This window comes from Poecilia formosa, unplaced genomic scaffold (genome assembly GCF_000485575.1).
Source record: "Poecilia formosa unplaced genomic scaffold, Poecilia_formosa-5.1.2 Scaffold1483, whole genome shotgun sequence".
NCBI lineage: Eukaryota > Metazoa > Chordata > Actinopteri > Cyprinodontiformes > Poeciliidae > Poecilia > Poecilia formosa.
In genome coordinates, this window is record NW_006801422.1 from 1 (window position 1) to 5,483 (window position 5,483).

The window sequence follows — 5,483 nt, forward strand, 5'->3', positions numbered from 1 at the left end:
TTCACAGCTTCACTTCCCTCTGAAACCTCTGGTCTGAATCAGGAGAACTCGACATCTAAAGGTTCACCGACCCACAGTGAGTGATGGAGGAAATGCTATTAATGATCAAAGTGATCTCTAAGTGTGTTTTTGTTGACTGGGTGTGTGAGCGAGTTTATCACACAGCCCTTCTTGCCAATCCATATAACCTTACTGTAGGTGTTAAACTGATAAGAAACTTGGAAACTAAGCTGAATGTGTTAAGAATATGTATCTGAGAAGAGGTCAGCAAAGAATTAACATGGATAAATCCAAGGCATCAAAGCCTTTGCTTCATTAATAAAGCTGCAGCACAAGGGTCTAAATAGATTTTTGTCTTTTAGGACTCTAAGGGTTCCAGTTCTACAAATCTAGACTGTCCTGAGACATGATAACATTCAGAATGCTGCAGACAGACACGGCGAAATAGTTCTTCCCTCCTGCCCCCTGCTTTCTAATCTATGTTGATGCAGTTTATACTAAACATCACCATAACATCTAGGGGTGCAATAATTGCAGTGTTCTGGCTGATTACTGATATCTGATATTTAAAAAACCTGACCTATCGATTCCGATTTTCACCGAAGCCAATTTTTTTTTTTTTTTTTGCCTGAAATGTCACTGAATTATAGCAAGAATGTGGATGTATTTGTAACAGTGAGGTGACTATTGGTAACTGCAAACGAGCAGACACACTCTGGTGGACCGGCCTATCAGAGAAGCCTCTCAGTGTAAAGCAGAAAAGGACAGTGGTTGATTTTTAGACCTTTGCTGAGGTAGATCAAATTGCTGGATAAGATCAGCTTAACATGTGAGCATAAGCTGATCACCAGTCTCCAAAACTAAGGAAGTCAACTAGCCGGTAAATTGGTGCTAATAAAATCCAGCTGTTCTTCTTCCCGCAGTGACTGCAGGTTTTATTCTGATGTCTGTGGGTCTGACTCTGATTATCATCACCGCGCTGCTGATGGCACCTCTGCTGGTTTGTTGCACAAAACAATTTGGTAAACATCAGAGAGGTAAGAGGACAGAATATACACACACATACTTGTTTTTCTTGTACTGTGAGGACTTTGTCTAGTCCAAGAGGGCCAAACTCCAGTCCTGAGGCCCGCTGCCCTGCAACTTTTAGATGTGCCTCTGCTGCACCACCTGAATAGAATAATTAGGTTGTTAGCAAGGCTCTGGAGACCTGGACTACACAAGAAGGAGAAAGTCAAGCCGTTTCATTCCAGCGTTTTGTAGCTGTGGGACATCTAAAACCTGCAGGACAGCAGAGGACTGGAGTTTGACCCCTGTGGTCTAGTCAGTGACTAGATGGTTACTCTTGGGGACACGACTTTCTAAATGAACTAAAAGCTTGGTTTTAGGTTTGGATTTTTTTTAGCATGACCCTCGAATATGAAATATCATCTTTAATATAAAAATTAAAGGTGATTGCCTTTGGTGTCTTGTTTACTGCACAAGACAATCTGGTAAACATCATAATGTAAGGAGATGGGAAACACACACACACACACACACACACACACACACACACACACACACACACACATGTTTGTTTTGCTATCTTTGTGGGGACTTTCCATTGACTTCAATGCATTTCTACAGCCTAAACCTGACCTTTACCCTTTTCCTAACCCTAACCAAAACTCAGTTCATGCCTTAGCCCTAACTCTGACGCCTGACCCAAAAACAGGGTTTCCCCTTGTGGGGACCTGAGCCTGGTCCCCACAACGTAGTATATGTCAGGAAAATCATCCCCACAAGGTATTACAAACAAACGCACACACACACACACACACACACACACACACACACACACACACACACAAGTATGTGATTAAAAAAAGGACTTGTTCTTCTGTTGCTCAGCTTTGGCTCCCTGTGTTCTCAGTTCCCATGTTTGTAGTTTTTATTTGTTCATTCTTCATTAAACTTCACAAGATCTACTCAACACACCTGAATGCTGCATTTGTGTCCACCATCAAATGCTTAACATGACAGTCAATAGAGGAACGATGTTCTAATGAAGGAAATTTATTCATGGAGGAAAACTTTAAACACCTCATGAAATCAAACCTTTCCAAATAGATGAAAGTGAAGAAATGTATTATTTTTCCTTTTTCACTTGGCCATCCATATTTATATCCTGTTAAGTTTTGTGGTTGGATCAAAGTGAGATTCTGCTGCTGCCATAAAACATGAATTTACTTTGAGGATTTTAACTCATATTTACCAGGAGAACTGATGATTCTGAAGGAATCTATTTTTATTTGATTAAATTCCTCCTCAGGTGGATCCCGTTATTCAACACTTTTGTGATTCTCTCTCTTTATTTAACTCCATTAAATCATGTTTGCATTTTCAGCTGAATCCATCTTACTGAACGGTTTTGTTGTTTGACATGATTTCAGACATTTTCTCCTAAGAAAACTTTTTGTTTCACAGATTCAAGGAGGAGAGGAGATGATGGAGTAAAGATGGAGGTGATTTTCTTCTCTTTGTTTTAAAATGGAAAATCATATAAAGCTGTGAGGAGAGACAGTTTGCAAAATGTTTCACAAATTCTGATTTCAATAAACACCTAAAAGGCCAAGCTCAGATCATTGTAAACTGGGGCTGCTGTAAACAACATTTGAGTAATTTCTCGAGTATTCTGATGATTAATGAAGTAATCAAATAAAAAAAAGATAAAATAAAATACTGGCACTACTATAATCAGTATTAATATCAAATATCAACATCGGCCCCGGTTTTCATTTTTGGGCATCCCTAACAGTTACTTTTCTGTAGTTTAGAAAATTAACCTGTAACAGGACAAAAATTATACAAAAATCTGGAATTATTTTCAACATAATAATAAGGATGCAGGGCCACAAAGTTACTTCTAAAAAAAGTCCCTATTTCAGTTTTAGTTTATGTATTCATCTTCACTCAATTTAACAGATTATCTTTCACTTTGCCAGCCATTTATAACTTTTATGTCCATAGGAGTGACTGTATTTGGCTCCTTCGTCACACAGAAACATTTGCTGGCAGCCATGTACTGCTACAATGAGCTCCACCACCCATTTGTGGAGACCAGGATGATATAACATTTATTTCCCAGTTCATCCGTAAAGCTACACTTACTTTAAACATCAACTGCAGCACAGCAGCCCTCAGTGTTCAGACTATCTGCTCACCTTATAAATACTCTCCATCGTTCACCGGCCACCAGGCAGCAGCTCTGGGAGCAGAATGTACTTCAGGCCAGTCGATTTAAATTTATTTATACCCCCTGAGGGTGTAAGAGGTTAAGGATGCTGGTCTTCTGAAAAATGATAAAAACCTGGACATTGTCACTTGTCAATAAAAATCCCCCAGATCAAACATGAAAATTGCTGCTAGCTGCTAGCACTTAGCACTCATCAACAACTCATAGGCAGAAGAGAGAACGTTGGACAACACAAATAATGACCCGGCCGGAACCCAGAGCGGTAAATAATAAAACATAATTCAACAAAACTTCGTGGCATTTTCTTCAAGTAAATTTAATAATCGAGGTACTTGAATAATTCGAGGAATCGTTATAGCCCTATTGTAAATATCTGCCTTCTTAAACTGGAGCAAACTCTCAGTCTGTCTATGAACCTTTCATTATTTGTTTCTTCTTTTCCAGGACAGTTATGGGAACGTTTCCTCTCATGACTCAACCTACCAGAGTCTCAGTCCTGCCAACACAAACCAGAACCAGATCTACTCTACACTCTCACAGCCCAAATGAGACCCTGGACTCTGGTTCTGGATCTCAGAGCTGCAGTTTGTTCAGTGAAGCTGAAACCTGAAGAAAATTGGATTTACACACTGAACTTCAGCCTTTATCTGAGCTGCAGCTGCTTTACAATCTTAGAATAGATTTTTACAGGTTGGAAGGTTTTCAGCTATTTTGCTACGATTAAAACCTCTTCAGTTTAAATCAAGAGAAAAGTTTCTGTTTTTCTTCCTTCAATATTTGTTTTCTACTGGCAAATATCATCAGCACAGAGATTTCTGAACAAACTTATTCACTCTGTCATTTTTCTGTTAAGTCATCATCAGCTTGCTTTACGTATTAAATCCTGTTTTTTTTTATTCATTCCTGATTTGTGATAATTTGGGTTTTGAATATCCTTCTTAGAAACTGGAGATGACAAAAATATTAGGTTAAAAAACAAGCATGTTTCTTTCCCATTGGCTGAAACGGTTGCTAGGCGACGCTGTTCGATGAACTGCGAGCAGAGAGGTATCCCAGGGCAGATTTGATCTGTGCAGAGAGAAAATCTGAGGGAGAAGAGAGAATATTTGGAGGAGAGCAGAGACATGAATTCCTGCTTTCAGACTGAACATGTGCTCTTGGATTATGGCAGAAAATTTCCCCCATAGTTTTTCAGCTGTGTTAAAATTAATGTGGAGCGCAAAACTGCAATAAAAACATTTTGTTTCGCATCACATGAGTAACATGATCAACAACCAGATGTTGGTGAAAACGATGAAGAAGACAACAGGAAGTGGCTGGATGTTGATGGCGTGGCATGTTTGTCTTATAACATGTCATGAACAGGCCTGTCCACATGGGGTGCAGTGAGAATTTTGGGACCAGGCCTGAGAAGTTATCCAGCTGTAACCAGCATATTAACAACTTAACTCTCATTATCGTCCGCCATGGTTGTTGTTTTTCTTCCCACTTGCTCATACCATGACGAGCAAACGTCACTTTGTTGATACTCAGAAAAGTGTCGTTTGTTGAGTGTCGGTGATGTTCAGGTCAGATGATCGCGACCTGGCCGTACAGACTCGGGTCAGATTTGACCACATATCCAAGTGGCCTGGGCTGCATTTCTAAAAATATAATTTGTGTTGTTCATGAAAAGATCAGATAGGGGTCGTGTTACAGCAATAAATCTGATTTGGGTCACTTCAGGTTGCAGCTTTAGTAACGCGTTGCTCTAATGTGACCCCTTTGTTCAATAACAAGTAATCTAATGTGCTACTATTTCCTAAACAGGAGAATCAGGTGATAGACAGCAGCTGGGAAAGAGATGGGGAAAACATGCTGCATGAATCAACTGTAAAAAAACAAAAAAACTCTCTCACATATAAAGTTCAACCATTAATGAAAATAGTAATGTGTGAGGACAGCTCTCTATCTCTGTCTCACAGTCTCCACCACCAAACCCCCAGCATGAAGTGTGAAAAAGAGAGAAAACAGGAAGGTTGATGCTTTGTGTTGTCTGAAGGAGGAAATTAGCTGCAGGAAACCATCATCATGATCGTCCATCACACTTTGTTCTGTTTGTTCTTCCTCTGTAAGTACATTTTCATCTTCGGTTCTTTTCTTCCTAAAAACATAAAGATGTTTTAATATAGTTCTTTAAATAGGAACAGCCTCTTTATTAATAATGTGTCTGTTCAGAATAATAAACAGAAAAATGCATCAGTGA

General features: G+C 39.3%; 1 long non-coding RNA gene across 1 annotated transcript; it reads left to right on the forward strand.

Moving 5' to 3' along the window:
• On the forward strand, positions 1-4,053 carry LOC107835296 (uncharacterized). Its single transcript, XR_001661107.1, has 4 exons — positions 1-76; positions 933-1,037; positions 2,470-2,507; positions 3,683-4,053. It is a non-coding gene; the product is annotated as an uncharacterized LOC107835296 (long non-coding RNA).
• The last annotated feature ends 1,430 nt before the right edge of the window (positions 4,054-5,483 follow it).